The 17,326-nt window shown below is 50.6% G+C and overlaps 1 long non-coding RNA gene across 2 annotated transcripts in view; it reads left to right on the top strand.

The window, feature by feature from the left end:
* LOC122922641 overlaps positions 1-16,983 on the top strand; it is a 28,034-nt gene extending 11,051 nt beyond the window's left edge. The window contains exons 2-4 of one of the 2 annotated variants that reach the window (XR_006387166.1): positions 1,106-1,270; positions 1,354-1,463; positions 16,937-16,983. This is a non-coding gene — a long non-coding RNA (uncharacterized LOC122922641). Of the gene's footprint in view, positions 1-1,105; positions 1,271-1,353; positions 1,464-16,257; positions 16,311-16,936 lie in introns of those variants that run through there. The other variant, XR_006387165.1, reaches the window with a different exon arrangement.
* Positions 16,984-17,326: the final 343 nt, after the last annotated feature.

Genomic DNA, 17,326 nt, shown 5'->3' with positions numbered 1-17,326 from the left:
GAGACTATGGACTCTATACTGTAAGAGCAGTGAGACTATGGACTCTATACTGTAAGAGCAGTGAGACTATGGACTCTGTACTGTAAGAGCAGTGAGACTATGGACTCTATACTGTAAGAGCGGTGAGACTATGGACTCTATACTGTAAGAGCGGTGAGACTATGGACTCTATACTGTAAGAGCAGTGAGACTATGGACTCTATACTGTAAGAGCAGTGAGACTATGTACTCTATACTGTAAGAGCAGTGAGACTATGGACTCTATACTGTAAGAGCAGTGAGACTATGGACTCTATACTGTAAGAGCAGTGAGACTATGGACTCTATACTGTAAGAGCAGTGAGACTATGGACTCTTTACTGTAAGAGCAGTGAGACTATGGACTCTTTACTGTAAGAGCAGTGAGACTATGGACTTCTTACTGTAAGAGCAGTGAGACTATGGACTCTATACTGTAAGAGCAGTGAGACTATGGACTCTATACTGTAAGAGCAGTGAGACTATGGACTCTATATTGTAAGAGCAGTGAGACTATGGACTCTTTACTGTAAGAGCAGTGAGACTATGGACTCTTTACTGTAAGAGCAGTGAGACTATGGACTTCTTACTGTAAGAGCAGTGAGACTATGGACTCTATACTGTAAGAGCAGTGAGACTATGGACTCTATACTGTAAGAGCAGTGAGACTATGGACTCTATACTGTAAGAGCAGTGAGACTATGGACTCCTTACTGTAAGAGCAGTGAGACTATGGACTCTTACTGTAAGAGCAGTGAGACTATGGACTCTATACTGTAAGAGCAGTGAGACTATGGACTCTATACTGTAAGAGCAGTGAGACTATGGACTCTATACTGTAAGAGCAGTGAGACTATGGACTCTTACTGTAAGAGCAGTGAGACTATGGACTCTATACTGTAAGAGCAGCGAGACTATGGACTCTATACTGTAAGAGCAGTGAGACTATGGACTCTATACTGTAAGAGCAGTGAGACTATGGACTCTTTACTGTAAGAGCAGTGAGACTGTTGAATGTAAGAGAGGTGACAGAACGGATTTGGAGTCAGGAAAAAATTATTTCCCTTTTGTTTTTCTCCCTTCACAGGATTATAGAATATTGAAGGTGACATCGGGGGCAGCTTCCTTCTCTGAGTCAGGTTGGTGGAGCTGGACCCCTCATTCCATTACAGAGCCTCCCCATCGCCCCCTGCCACATGAGCAGAAGATCCTAGGAGTCCCCCACAAGATCACTGAGCTGCTGACTGGAGAGGTGACACTGCTGGGAATACTGGGAGATTCTCCAGTAACAGCACTGGAGGGGTCTGGGTGATGATGGTGTCATTGTGTTGTCAGGTTCCTGTAAAGTGTCAGGATGTCCATGGAGGACTGGGAGTATATAGATGGACACAAGGATCTGTACAAGGACTTATTAATGGAGGACCACCAGCCCCTCACATCACAAGGTATAAAGATTCTATATAAAATATTTGCACAAGATTGCACTGGTGACTTTGTTGAACCCTTAATACCATCACGTGCAATCTCTAGTTGACTGCCCTGATGTCTAATGTAGAAGAGCTCAAGTCTGCTTCTAAGGTTGGGTGCACGAGGGTGAGTAGACATCCTGCAGTGCTGTGAGTACAGCTAGAGACTGCTGAGGTCGGTGCACGAGGGTGAGTAGACACCCTGCAGTGCTGTGAGTACAGCTAGAGACTGCTGAGGTCGGGTGCACGAGGGTGAGTAGACATCCTGCAGTGCTGTGAGTACAGCTAGAGACTGCTGAGGTCGGTGCACGAGGGTGAGTAGACATCCTGCAGTGCTGTGAGTACAGCTAGAGACTGCTGAGGTCGGTGCACGAGGGTGAGTAGACACCCTGCAGTGCTGTGAGTACAGCTAGAGACTGCTGAGGTCGGTGCACGAGGGTGAGTAGACACCCTGCAGTGCTGTGAGTACAGCTAGAGACTGCTGAGGTCGGTGCACGAGGGTGAGTAGACATCCTGCAGTGCTGTGAGTACAGCTAGAGACTGCTGAGGTCGGTGCACGAGGGTGAGTAGACATCCTGCAGTGCTGTGAGTACAGCTAGAGACTGCTGAGGTCGGTGCACGAGGGTGAGTAGACATCCTGCAGTGCTGTGAGTACAGCTAGAGACTGCTGAGGTCGGTGCACGAGGCTGAGTAGACACCCTGCAGTGCTGTGAGTACAGCTAGAGACTGCTGAGGTCGGTGCACGAGGGTGAGTAGACACCCTGCAGTGCTGTGAGTACAGCTAGAGACTGCTGAGGTCGGTGCACGAGGGTGAGTAGACACCCTGCAGTGCTGTGAGTACAGCTAGAGACTGCTGAGGTCGGTGCACGAGGATGAGTAGACACCCTGCAGTGCTGTGAGTACAGCTAGAGACTGCTGAGGTCGGTGCACGAGGGTGAGTAGACACCCTGCAGTGCTGTGAGTACAGCTAGAGACTGCTGAGGTCGGTGCACGAGGGTGAGTAGACATCCTGCAGTGCTGTGAGTACAGCTAGAGACTGCTGAGGTCGGTGCACGAGGGTGAGTAGACACCCTGCAGTGCTGTGAGTACAGCTAGAGACTGCTGAGGTCGGTGCACGAGGGTGAGTAGACATCCCTGCAGTGCTGTGAGTACAGCTAGAGACTGCTGAGGTCGGTGCACGAGGGTGAGTAGACATCCTGCAGTGCTGTGAGTACAGCTAGAGACTGCTGAGGTCGGTGCACGAGGGTGAGTAGACATCCTGCAGTGCTGTGAGTACAGCTAGAGACTGCTGAGGTCGGTGCACGAGGGTGAGTAGACATCCTGCAGTGCTGTGAGTACAGCTAGAGACTGCTGAGGTCGGGTGCACGAGGGTGAGTAGACACCCTGCAGTGCTGTGAGTACAGCTAGAGACTGCTGAGGTCGGTGCACGAGGGTGAGTAGACATCCTGCAGTGCTGTGAGTACAGCTAGAGACTGCTGAGGTCGGTGCACGAGGGTGAGTAGACATCCTGCAGTGCTGTGAGTACAGCTAGAGACTGCTGAGGTCGGTGCACGAGGGTGAGTAGACACCCTGCAGTGCTGTGAGTACAGCTAGAGACTGCTGAGGTCGGGTGCACGAGGGTGAGTAGACACTCTGCAGTGCTGTGAGTACAGCTAGAGACTGCTGAGGTCGGGTGCGCGAGGGTGAGTATACACCATGCAGTGCTGTGAGTACAGCTAGAGACTGCTGAGTTCGGTGCACGAGGGTGAGTAGACACCCTGCAGTGCTGTGAGTACAGCTAGAGACTGCTGAGGTCGGTGCACGAAGCTGAGTAGACATCCTGCAGTGCTGTGAGTACAGCTAGAGACTGCTGAGGTCGGTGAGCGAGGGTGAGTAGACATCCTGCAGTGCTGTGAGTACAGCTAGAGACTGCTGAGGTCGGGTGCGCGAGGGTGAGTAGACACCCTGCAGTGCTGTGAGTACAGCTAGAGACTGCTGAGGTCGGGTGCGCGAGGGTGAGTAGACACCCTGCAGTGCTGTGAGTACAGCTAGAGACTGCTGAGGTCGGTGCACGAGGGTGAGTAGACACCCTGCAGTGCTGTGAGTACAGCTAGAGACTGCTGAGGTCGGGTGCACGAGGGTGAGTAGACATCCTGCAGTGCTGTGAGTACAGCTAGAGACTGCTGAGGTCGGTGCACGAGGGTGAGTAGACACCCTGCAGTGCTGTGAGTACAGCTAGAGACTGCTGAGGTCGGTGCACGAGGGTGAGTAGACACCCTGCAGTGCTGTGAGTACAGCTAGAGACTGCTGAGGTCGGTGCGCAAGGATGAGTAGACACCCTGCAGTGCTGTGAGTACAGCTAGAGACTGCTGAGGTCGGTGCACGAGGGTGAGTAGACATCCTGCAGTGCTGTGAGTACAGCTAGAGACTGCTGAGGTCGGTGCACGAGGGTGAGTAGACATCCTGCAGTGCTGTGAGTACAGCTAGAGACTGCTGAGGTCGGTGCACGAGGGTGAGTAGACACCCTGCAGTGCTGTGAGTACAGCTAGAGACTGCTGAGGTCGGTGCACGAGGGTGAGTAGACACCCTGCAGTGCTGTGAGTACAGCTAGAGACTGCTGAGGTCGGTGCACGAGGGTGAGTAGACATCCTGCAGTGCTGTGAGTACAGCTAGAGACTGCTGAGGTCGGTGCACGAGGGTGAGTAGACATCCTGCAGTGCTGTGAGTACAGCTAGAGACTGCTGAGGTCGGTGCACGAGGGTGAGTAGACATCCTGCAGTGCTGTGAGTACAGCTAGAGACTGCTGAGGTCGGTGCACGAGGCTGAGTAGACACCCTGCAGTGCTGTGAGTACAGCTAGAGACTGCTGAGGTCGGTGCACGAGGGTGAGTAGACACCCTGCAGTGCTGTGAGTACAGCTAGAGACTGCTGAGGTCGGTGCACGAGGGTGAGTAGACACCCTGCAGTGCTGTGAGTACAGCTAGAGACTGCTGAGGTCGGTGCACGAGGGTGAGTAGACATCCTGCAGTGCTGTGAGTACAGCTAGAGACTGCTGAGGTCGGTGCACGAGGCTGAGTAGACATCCTGCAGTGCTGTGAGTACAGCTAGAGACTGCTGAGGTCGGTGCACGAGGATGAGTAGACACCCTGCAGTGCTGTGAGTACAGCTAGAGACTGCTGAGGTCGGTGCACGAGGGTGAGTAGACATCCTGCAGTGCTGTGAGTACAGCTAGAGACTGCTGAGGTCGGTGCACGAGGCTGAGTAGACACCCTGCAGTGCTGTGAGTACAGCTAGAGACTGCTGAGGTCGGTGCACGAGGGTGAGTAGACACCCTGCAGTGCTGTGAGTACAGCTAGAGACTGCTGAGGTCGGTGCACGAGGGATGAGTAGACACCCTGCAGTGCTGTGAGTACAGCTAGAGACTGCTGAGGTCGGGTGCACGAGGGTGAGTAGACACCCTGCAGTGCTGTGAGTACAGCTAGAGACTGCTGAGGTCGGTGCACGAGGGTGAGTAGACATCCTGCAGTGCTGTGAGTACAGCTAGAGACTGCTGAGGTCGGTGCACGAGGGGTGAGTAGACATCCTGCAGTGCTGTGAGTACAGCTAGAGACTGCTGAGGTCGGTGCGCAAGGATGAGTAGACACCCTGCAGTGCTGTGAGTACAGCTAGAGACTGCTGAGGTCGGTGCACGAGGGTGAGTAGACATCCTGCAGTGCTGTGAGTACAGCTAGAGACTGCTGAGGTCGGTGCACGAGGCTGAGTAGACATCCTGCAGTGCTGTGAGTACAGCTAGAGACTGCCGAGGTCGGGTGCACGAGGGTGAGTAGACATCCTGCAGTGCTGTGAGTACAGCTAGAGACTGCCGAGGTCGGGTGCACGAGGGTGAGTAGACATCCTGCAGTGCTGTGAGTACAGCTAGAGACTGCCGAGGTCGGTGAGCGAGGGTGAGTAGACATCCTGCAGTGCTGTGAGTACAGCTAGAGACTGCCGAGGTCGGGTGCACGAGGGTGAGTAGACATCCTGCAGTGCTGTGAGTACAGCTAGAGACTGCTGAGGTCGGTGCACGAGGGTGAGTAGACACCCTGCAGTGCTGTGAGTACAGCTAGAGACTGCTGAGGTCGGTGCACGAGGGTGAGTAGACACTCTGCAGTGCTGTGAGTACAGCTAGAGACTGCTGAGGTCGGTGCACGAAGCTGAGTAGACACCCTGCAGTGCTGTGAGTACAGCTAGAGACTGCTGAGGTCGGGTGCACGAGGGTGAGTAGACATCCTGCAGTGCTGTGAGTACAGCTAGAGACTGCTGAGGTCGGTGCACGAGGGTGAGTAGACATCCTGCAGTGCTGTGAGTACAGCTAGAGACTGCTGAGGTCGGTGCACGAGGGTGAGTAGACACCCTGCAGTGCTGTGAGTACAGCTAGAGACTGCTGAGGTCGGTGCACGAGGGTGAGTAGACACCCTGCAGTGCTGTGAGTACAGCTAGAGACTGCTGAGGTCGGTGCACGAGGGTGAGTAGACATCCTGCAGTGCTGTGAGTACAGCTAGAGACTGCTGAGGTCGGTGCACGAGGGTGAGTAGACATCCTGCAGTGCTGTGAGTACAGCTAGAGACTGCTGAGGTCGGTGCACGAGGGTGAGTAGACACCCTGCAGTGCTGTGAGTACAGCTAGAGACTGCTGAGGTCGGTGCACGAGGCTGAGTAGACACCCTGCAGTGCTGTGAGTACAGCTAGAGACTGCTGAGGTCGGTGCACGAGGGTGAGTAGACACCCTGCAGTGCTGTGAGTACAGCTAGAGACTGCTGAGGTCGGTGCACGAGGGTGAGTAGACATCCTGCAGTGCTGTGAGTACAGCTAGAGACTGCTGAGGTCGGTGCACGAGGGTGAGTAGACATCCTGCAGTGCTGTGAGTACAGCTAGAGACTGCTGAGGTCGGGTGCACGAGGGTGAGTAGACATCCTGCAGTGCTGTGAGTACAGCTAGAGACTGCTGAGGTCGGGTGCACGAGGGTGAGTAGACACCCTGCAGTGCTGTGAGTACAGCTAGAGACTGCTGAGGTCGGTGCACGAGGGTGAGTAGACACCCTGCAGTGCTGTGAGTACAGCTAGAGACTGCTGAGGTCGGTGCACGAGGCTGAGTAGACACCCTGCAGTGCTGTGAGTACAGCTAGAGACTGCTGAGGTCGGTGCACGAGGGTGAGTAGACACCCTGCAGTGCTGTGAGTACAGCTAGAGACTGCTGAGGTCGGTGATCGAGGGTGAGTAGACACCCTGCAGTGCTGTGAGTACAGCTAGAGACTGCTGAGGTCGGTGCACGAGGGTGAGTAGACACCCTGCAGTGCTGTGAGTACAGCTAGAGACTGCTGAGGTCGGTGCACGAGGCTGAGTAGACACCCTGCAGTGCTGTGAGTACAGCTAGAGACTGCTGAGGTCGGTGCACGAGGGTGAGTAGACATCCTGCAGTGCTGTGAGTACAGCTAGAGACTGCTGAGGTCGGTGCACGAGGCTGAGTAGACACCCTGCAGTGCTGTGAGTACAGCTAGAGACTGCTGAGGTCGGTGCACGAGGGTGAGTAGACACCCTGCAGTGCTGTGAGTACAGCTAGAGACTGCTGAGGTCGGTGCACGAGGGTGAGTAGACACCCTGCAGTGCTGTGAGTACAGCTAGAGACTGCTGAGGTCGGTGCACGAGGATGAGTAGACACCCTGCAGTGCTGTGAGTACAGCTAGAGACTGCTGAGGTCGGTGCACGAGGGTGAGTAGACATCCTGCAGTGCTGTGAGTACAGCTAGAGACTGCTGAGGTCGGTGCACGAGGGTGAGTAGACACCCTGCAGTGCTGTGAGTACAGCTAGAGACTGCTGAGGTCGGTGCACGAGGGATGAGTAGACACCCTGCAGTGCTGTGAGTACAGCTAGAGACTGCTGAGGTCGGTGCGCGAGGGTGAGTAGACATCCTGCAGTGCTGTGAGTACAGCTAGAGACTGCTGAGGTCGGTGCACGAGGGTGAGTAGACACCCTGCAGTGCTGTGAGTACAGCTAGAGACTGCTGAGGTCGGTGCACGAGGGTGAGTAGACACCCTGCAGTGCTGTGAGTACAGCTAGAGACTGCTGAGGTCGGTGCACGAGGGTGAGTAGACACCCTGCAGTGCTGTGAGTACAGCTAGAGACTGCTGAGGTCGGGTGCACGAGGGTGAGTAGACATCCTGCAGTGCTGTGAGTACAGCTAGAGACTGCTGAGGTCGGGTGCACGAGGGTGAGTAGACATCCTGCAGTGCTGTGAGTACAGCTAGAGACTGCTGAGGTCGGTGCACGAGGGTGAGTAGACATCCTGCAGTGCTGTGAGTACAGCTAGAGACTGCTGAGGTCGGTGCACGAGGGTGAGTAGACACCCTGCAGTGCTGTGAGTACAGCTAGAGACTGCTGAGGTCGGTGCACGAGGGTGAGTAGACACCCTGCAGTGCTGTGAGTACAGCTAGAGACTGCTGAGGTCGGTGCGCAAGGATGAGTAGACACCCTGCAGTGCTGTGAGTACAGCTAGAGACTGCTGAGGTCGGGTGCGCGAGGGTGAGTAGACACCCTGCAGTGCTGTGAGTACAGCTAGAGACTGCTGAGGTCGGTGCACGAGGGTGAGTAGACATCCTGCAGTGCTGTGAGTACAGCTAGAGACTGCTGAGGTCGGTGCACGAGGGTGAGTAGACATCCTGCAGTGCTGTGAGTACAGCTAGAGACTGCTGAGGTCGGTGCGCGAGGGTGAGTAGACATCCTGCAGTGCTGTGAGTACAGCTAGAGACTGCTGAGGTCGGTGAGCGAGGGTGAGTAGACACCCTGCAGTGCTGTGAGTACAGCTAGAGACTGCTGAGGTCGGGTGCGCGAGGGTGAGTAGACATCCTGCAGTGCTGTGAGTACAGCTAGAGACTGCTGAGGTCGGGTGCACGAGGATGAGTAGACACCCTGCAGTGCTGTGAGTACAGCTAGAGACTGCTGAGGTCGGTGCACGAGGGTGAGTAGACACCCTGCAGTGCTGTGAGTACAGCTAGAGACTGCTGAGGTCGGTGCACGAGGGTGAGTAGACACCCTGCAGTGCTGTGAGTACAGCTAGAGACTGCTGAGGTCGGGTGCGCGAGGGTGAGTAGACACCCTGCAGTGCTGTGAGTACAGCTAGAGACTGCTGAGGTCGGGTGCACGAGGGTGAGTAGACACCCTGCAGTGCTGTGAGTACAGCTAGAGACTGCTGAGGTCGGTGCACGAGGGTGAGTAGACACCCTGCAGTGCTGTGAGTACAGCTAGAGACTGCTGAGGTCGGTGCACGAGGATGAGTAGACACCCCGCAGTGCTGTGAGTACAGCTAGAGACTGCTGAGGTCGGGTGCGCGAGGGTGAGTAGACATCCTGCAGTGCTGTGAGTACAGCTAGAGACTGCTGAGGTCGGGTGCGCGAGGGTGAGTAGACATCCTGCAGTGCTGTGAGTACAGCTAGAGACTGCTGAGGTCGGGTGCACGAGGGTGAGTAGACACCCTGCAGTGCTGTGAGTACAGCTAGAGACTGCTGAGGTCGGGTGCACGAGGATGAGTAGACACCCTGCAGTGCTGTGAGTACAGCTAGAGACTGCTGAGGTCGGGTGCACGAGGGTGAGTAGACACCCTGCAGTGCTGTGAGTACAGCTAGAGACTGCTGAGGTCGGTGAGCGAGGGTGAGTAGACACCCTGCAGTGCTGTGAGGTCGGGTGCATGAGGGACATGCAGTACTTTCCAGGACAGCAGCCACCGGGGGACTCTGCCCTGCTTTCCCTTGTGACTACTTCGCTGACTCTGTGCGCTCTTCTTATTATTTCGACTTATGAAGAGACCCTGCACCTATTACAGTAAGCTGAGATTTCCGCTGTCTCATTGGGACTTTCATCTAACTGCGGTCTCATCCAGAGAAGAACAATATGTTGTACCTAATTTTTGATTGTATGGTGTAGCCCAGGAGATGCTGCAGATCCATGTCCCCCCCACTTCAGTCTTGTTTTGAGAGTTCGTCCTTTTAGAGGCCCATACGTTGTCCTAAGGTTTTTCCCTATCGTCCATGACAGCACCATGAGAGAGGGTGCGCCTCCCAGGACAGGAAACCCACAGGTATAAAAAAGGAGGAGCCTCTCCCTTCCTCAGTGGTTTCCTGTCCTAGGAAGTGGATCCTACAGGTATGGCCATAGAGGGGAGTAGTTTCTCCCTGTTCTCCCTGGGCAACTAGGAAAGTTTTATTCGGGGGTGGGGGGGTTTGCGCCGGGTGAGTTCCCCGCTCCACACACCCGGAAGACACAAGGAGGTGAGCATTGTACTGGAAAGTCAGGCATCTGTACTGGGCTGAGCGGCTGTGCGCTGTTTTAAATTAAGATACCCAGGTACAAGCTGAGATCCTTGTCAGGAAGGTCCGAATCCAGGCTGTTGAAGGTCATGGAGAGTACTGGCGACCAGAAGTAGTCGTCTACCCCTTTGCCAGTGGTATGGATGGAGGGTATGCACGGTGATATGTGCTGTTCTATCAATACTGGCTTATGGCAGTCTGGTGGTTTTTCAGGATAAACCTAAAAAGCCATCCTCTAAAACAAAATATAAAGAATGTGGATTGTGTGAAGCAAAGTTGGCTCCTGTCTGTACTAAGCTACTTTGTCGCCCTTGGATTGAGTCTACTATTGCAGAAGAATCGCCTTCCATGATGAAATGCATGAAAAAGTTAATTAGAGAGGAAGTGGGGAACGCACTTAAATCCAAAAAGGTTCCTCATAAGTCTCAGGATAAGTCCCTCCCAGTTTACTCCGATATCTCCTAGTTCAGAAGGAGGAGTTTTTGTTAGAAAGCGGGGAGCTGGGCTCAGATTCATCTTCTGAGGGGGACAGGGGTGGTAAACACCTTTTTTTTCTATTTATTCGGATCAGCTTTAAAAAAACAATAAGAGCTACTATGAACATTGAAGACCAAAAAGAAGTTCTTTCCATTCAGGACATAATGTTTGAAGGTCTAGAAGGGAAAAAAAGTGTTTTTCATTCATAAAAATGTATTCTCCTTAATATCTAATGAATGTAAAAATCTGGATAAACTGAGCTTTATTCCGTCATCAGTAAAGCAGAAGTATCCCTTTTAGGAGTCGGATTGCCAATCTTGGGATCGGCCCCAAAAGTTTCATGTACCCATAACAAAGGTATCCCGTAGATCCTACCTTTCCTTTGATGATTTAGGAAGACTCGATGGATAGGAAGGCAGACCGTTTTCTTAGACGCACATGGGAATCAGTGGGAGCCTCCTTTAAGCCCAATGTTACCGCTACTTGTACAGCCAGAGCCCTTATCTTATGGATTAAACATCTTGAGTCTCAAATCAAAGATAGAGTTCCCCGAGAGCAATTATTGGAGAATATTTCAGTTATTGCTAAGGCGGCGGACTCTTTAAGTAGACGCCTCTGTAGATGCAGATTTTCTGCCAGAACCACTTTATTATTCGTTATGGTTAAAGAATTGGTCCGGTGATTTGGCGTTGAAAAACCACCTATGTAATATTCCTTGTGAGGGAAAGTATTTATTTGGCTCAACCTTGGATATTAGAAAAAGCTGGTGATTGGGGAAAAAGGGGTTTCCCTCTGGTTTTCGCAGGCAATATAATTCCTTTCATGAGCATAAAAGATTTCCCGGTAAAGATAGGAACATGGGTAGAAAGGATAACAGGTGGAAGTGCTCCTCTTCTAAGTCAAAGAGCTTCCTGTTCAAGGGTCAGAGCTCTGCCCCCAGGAAGGAGAATACTCGATGACGCCAGGATACGAGGAAGATGGTCAAACCTCCTCCCCGCCTGGTCCAGAATTTCCAACAGCAGTTGGATTTTAACCTCTCTAAAAGAAGGGTTCAAGTTGAAGTTCAGCTCTTCCCCACCAGAAATTCATTTCATTTCATTTCAGAAATCGTCGAGAATACGTAAGGGGCGCTAGGAAGAGAGGTGGATATGGTGGAGTAGAAGGTTTGGGTTATTATTCCAATCTCTTTCTAGTGAAGAAGCCAAATGGGGATTTACAGGACAATTATAAATTTAAAAGGTTTGAACACATTTCTGCAATACAGAAAGTTCAAGATGGAGACGATAGATCTGTAATCGATCTTTACAAGGATTGTTTTATGGTAGAGCTGGACATAAAGGATGCGTATTACCATCTGACTATCCTGGTCATCAGAAATTTTTGAGAGTGGCATTGCATCTGAAGGGGAGAGTAAGACACTTTCAGTTCCAGGTGCTTCCGTTTGGGATTTCTATGGCTCCCTGTAAATTTACCAAGTTAGTGGCGGAGATGGCGGCTCACATAAGAGAGAAAGACATCTTGTTTGTCCCATACCTGGACAATTTTTTAATAGTGGTCCCATCCAGGCAGAGTTGTCTTTCACAGGCAGATCAAGTAATTCAGATCTTGGAATCATTGGGTTGGATCGTGAACAGGGTTAGGGTCTCTGAAAACCACTGAGGAAGGGAGAGGCTCCTCCTTTTTTATACCTGTGGGTTTCCTGTCCTGGGAGGTGGACACTCTCTCTCATGGTGCTGTCATGGACTCTTGAAAATCATATTACCGGTGAGTGTAATTATCATTTTGTTTCCCTTCGCTCTATGACAAAACCCCTGGAGAGACTACTTCCTTCTACCATGGATAGGAAATGGGGACCAGAATTGCTTAAAGGTGGGAACACCCCCCCCCCCCACATCCACTGTTCTGTTTCCTGTTATGGGAAGACAGGAGGGTGCTGGAGTCTCTAAGGATAAAGAACTGCGGGGCCCGTTCTGAACATGGGAATCAAGGGTTACTCTGGGCGACTGAATCCTCCTTTAGTAGCCATTTCCCAAGTCTGGTGGTTCTCTGCAGGTCATGCCTGGCTGCTTGATGGACCACATGTGTGGGTTCTGAAGGTTTGCTGTTGGTTTCAGGGCAGGCAGTTTAGTGATGATAACTTTCTAACCCCGAGCACAGAGAAGGAAGCTTTCATCACTGTAGGTTGGAAGCGGGAGGAGCATGGGGTAGAAATCCCAGTCGTTTAGATGTACTTAAGGTAGCCAGAAGTTACTGACGTCCTGGAAGCCTTTTGAGGGGCAATGTAGGCTTTACAGCAGGTCACGTACTGATCGTGTAGACACTAAACATAAGACATGTAGGCTGTACAGCAGGTCACATACTGATCGTGTAGACACTAAACGTGAGACATGTAGGCTTTACAGCAGGTCACGTACTGATCGTGTAGACACTAAACGTGAGACATGTAGGCTTTACAGCAGGTCAGATACTGATCGTGTAGACACTAAACATGAGACATGTTGGCTGTACAGCAGGTCAGATACTGATCGTGTAGACACTAAACATGAGACATGTAGGCTCTACAGCAGGTCAGATACTGATCGTGTAGACCCTAAACATAAGACATGTAGGCTCTACAGCAGGTCAGATACTGATCGTGTAGACACTAAACATAAGACATGTAGGCTCTACAGCAGGTCACGTACTGATCGTGTAGACACTAAACATAAGACATGTAGGCTTTACAGCAGGTCAGATACTGATCGTGTAGACATGAGACATGTAGGCTTTACAGCATGTCAGATACTGATCGTGTAGACACTAAACATGAGACATGTAGGCTCTACAGCAGGTCAGATACTGATCGTGTAGACACTAAACATGAGACATGTAGGCTCTACAGCAGGTCACGTACTGATCGTGTAGACACTAAACATGAGACATGTAGGCTCTACAGCAGGTCACGTACTGATCGTGTAGACACTAAACATAAGGCATGTAGGCTGTACAGCAGGTCACGTACTGATCGTGTAGACACTAAACATGAGACATGTAGGCTCTACAGCAGGTCAGATACTGATCGTGTAGACACTAAACATGAGACATGTAGGCTGTACAGCAGGTCAGATACTGATCGTGTAGACACTAAACATAAGACATGTAGGCTCTACAGCAGGTCAGATACTGATCGTGTAGACACTAAACATGAGACATGTAGGCTGTACAGCAGGTCAGATACTGATCGTGTAGACACTAAACATAAGACATGTAGGCTCTACAGCAGGTCAGATACTGATCGTGTAGACACTAAACATGAGACATGTAGGCTCTACAGCAGGTCAGATACTGATCGTGTAGACACTAAACATAAGACATGTACGCTCTACAGCAGGTCAGATACTGATCGTGTAGACACTAAACATGAGACATGTAGGCTCTACAGCAGGTCAGATACTGATCGTGTAGACACTAAACATGAGACATGTAGGCTCTACAGCAGGTCAGATACTGATCGTGTAGACACTAAACATGAGACATGTAGGCTGTACAGCAGGTCAGATACTGATCGTGTAGACACTAAACATGAGACATGTAGGCTCTACAGCAGGTCAGATACTGATCGTGTAAACATGAGACATGTAGGCTCTACAGCAGGTCACATACTGATCGTGTAGACACTAAACATGAGACATGTAGGCTCTACAGCAGGTCACATACAGATCGTGTAGACACTAAACATGAGACATGTAGGCTCTACAGCAGGTCAGATACTGATCGTGTAGACACTAAACATAAGACATGTACGCTCTACAGCAGGTCAGATACTGATCGTGTAGACACTAAACATGAGACATGTAGGCTCTACAGCAGGTCAGATACTGATCGTGTAGACACTAAACATGAGACATGTAGGCTCTACAGCAGGTCAGATACTGATCGTGTAGACACTAAACATGAGACATGTAGGCTCTACAGCAGGTCACATACTGATCATGTAGACCCTAAACATGAGACATGTAGGCTCTACAGCAGGTCAGATACTGATCGTGTAGACACTAAACATAAGACATGTAGGCTCTACAGCAGGTCAGATACTGATAGTGTAGACACTAAACATGAGACATGTAGGCTCTACAGCAGGTCACGTACTGATCGTGTAGACATGAGACATGTAGGCTCTACAGCAGGTCAGATACTGATCCTTGTTGGAACACATGCAGTAAGTTGTGACTTGGTTCCCGGCCTGTGATATGGTCAGTTATGTTCTTGTGTAGAACCATGAATCCCACCAGGCCTCATGTTGTGAGTGGATGCTCCACATCTGGGCTCTTCATGAATTCCAATGCGATCGAGTGGTTTGTGTTTGCTCGGACCCAATAAAGCAGTCTGTCATGTAGACACGGTTAATACAAGGCACTTGCTAATGGATTGTGATTTTCCATATTGCCTCTGTTGCCGGCTTGATCTAGATGTGCAGATGATTGGGAAGCTTTAGTGATGTACGTTATATGGCCGACATTTATCAAACCAGTAAGGTCAGGTTTTTGGTGTAAAATGTCACACGACATGCCATTTGAGACATTTCTACGATGTTTAGGAGACCTGCAGAAAAGTGAGCTTATGGCACATTTACTATTGCATCTTACGCCAAGCATTTTTGCAGTGTGGCTAGGGTTAGGCTTATCCTACTGCCATTAGGGCTCCCCTCTGCCATGGAAGGGGTACATGACTCTACAGTGTTTAGGTAAGTGCTATGTGTCACCTGATGCCAGGACCCAGGCTTTCTCAGGCTAGGCCATCTCCATGGTCCAGCTCCTGTGTTCTTTGTGGGCTCTTTTGGAAGTGGACAGGAGACCGCAATGGTCTAAAGTTATCTAGAGGTTTCTGTTGTCTGTTGAGCAGGGTGTCCGTGACTGTCATGATGTCATGGATTCACAGAAACCAATTACCAGTTAATGTATATATTTTTCTACCCCCGGTAGACACCCCCACCATTAGGTGAGAGGGATTGTCTTCGCAGGGTCACCTCCCAAAATGAAGAATAAAAAGTTGCAGATTTTGATGCATGCCTCACTTGTGCAAAACTTTGCAACTTTTTGGTGACTTTGCGCCCCACTCAACAGTATGGGACCGGGCTGATAAGTTTTATAATAAATTTACGCCAGCAAACAAGCGTAAAATATAACTGAGATCTGCACCAATGGAGCCTGCAAAGTGCCAGACGGTGCAACACGCATGCGCGGCCGCCTTCCGTCTATTCTTATGGGAGTGCCAAAAATAGCCGTGCACTGGCTCAGCTATGTCCTTAAGCCCAATAAAAGTGAATGGAGCGGTGGCCACGCTTGCGTGGTAACCTTCCCACTCATTTCAATGGGACTTCCAAAAATAGCTGAGCACAGCCATATTTTCAGCACTCCCATAGGAATGAATAGAGGGTGGCCGTGTATGCATGGTGCACCCTCTGGCGCCTTGCAGGCTGCATTCCAAGTTTAGGTGCGGTTCCTAAAGGTGGGACCTGCACCCATCAGACATTGGGGGGCATATCCTAGCGATATTCCCTTCTTGGACATTGGGGGCATAACCCTTTAATAACCAGTGCTGGATGTATTAAAACACAAATGTTACCAAATGACTGCCTTGGAGTAGTTGTTTCCTTAAGATGAGGATTCCCTTTCTTGTAATTCCCAAATAAAGTATTGGGATCTAGGCTTTCTCCACCAGACAACTCATCGAGATCTATCAGTGTCTCTTATACCTGCTGAAAATGGATTCCCTGAAGAAGGAGGAAAAGCCAAGTCTCTGGGTGGAAGAGCAGCTCCACACCTGGGGTTTCCATGTGGGTGACCAGATTAGCTTGGGGTTCAGCTGGTGAGGAGCAGAACATGGTTATTTAGGCCACAATCACTAAACCTAGAAGTGAAGGAGCTGAGAGAAGTGTCTGATCTATAGACAGATCTACAGGAGGCCATGTATTCAGTCACTGTGTGCTTGTGTCTCCACAGATGGATCCAGGAGGAGAAATCCTTCAGAGAGATGTCCCCGTCCTCTGTATTCCCAGGACTGTCCAGAGGAGAAGTTCTCAGAGAACCATCAGGTAGATGGAGCTGAGGTCTCACCAGAATCTGACCAGAAAGTGATTGAACCAAAGATTATTCTACATTTTTCTGGTTTAGGATGAAAATCTGATTGATATTAAGGTTGAGGTGAAAGATGAATCAGAAGACGAGACGGATTTATGGGGCGATCAGCAGTGTAAGGAGGGGGACTGTCATGTCGGGGTCACCTGGTACTTCTCCCATCATCACATGTAATAATCTCTCCTGTCCCTGTGTGTCTCCACAGATGGACTCATAGAAGGAAATCCCCCTGAGAGATGTCCCCGTCCTCTGTATTCCCAGGACTGTCCAGAGGAGAAGCTCCCAGAGAACCATCAGGTAGATGGAGCTGAAGTCTCACCAAGAACCTGACCAGAAAGTGATTGAACCAAAGATCATTCTACATTTTTCTGATTTAGGATGAAAATCTGATTGATATTAAGGTTGAGGTGAAAGATGAATCAGAAGAGGAGACGGATTTATGGGGCGATCAGCAGTGTAAGGAGGGGGCTGTCATAGGTCACCTGGATACTACTCCCATCATTTGATCATCATATGCAAACAGTCTATTGTCACTTTTCTACAGATGGATCCAGGAGGAGAAATCCCTCAGAGAGATGTCCCCGTCCTCTGTGTTCCCAGGACTGTCCAGAGGAGAAGCTCCCAGAGAACCATCAGGTAGATGGAGCTGAGCCATATACACATCTATACAGGGGGGTCCTGTATAGGGCTGCAGTAAACGATTTTTTCAGTAATCGAGTATTCTACCGATAATTTTATACGATTAATCGAGTAATCTAATAAGAAAAATTTATTAATAGACTGTTTTCCTTTATAAAAACTCATCAGATCCTCTGCCATCAGTCCCCAACACCCTTCTTTCCCCCTGCACGATCAGCCCAAGTGCATTAGTTCCCCCCCCAGTGCCATCAGCTCTGATTCCCCCCGAGTGCCGTCAGCTCTGTCCCCCCCCCCC

This window comes from Bufo gargarizans, unplaced genomic scaffold, assembly GCF_014858855.1.
Source record: "Bufo gargarizans isolate SCDJY-AF-19 unplaced genomic scaffold, ASM1485885v1 fragScaff_scaffold_57_pilon, whole genome shotgun sequence".
Classification (NCBI taxonomy): domain Eukaryota; kingdom Metazoa; phylum Chordata; class Amphibia; order Anura; family Bufonidae; genus Bufo; species Bufo gargarizans.
This window is presented reverse-complemented; position numbering and strand designations above follow the sequence as displayed.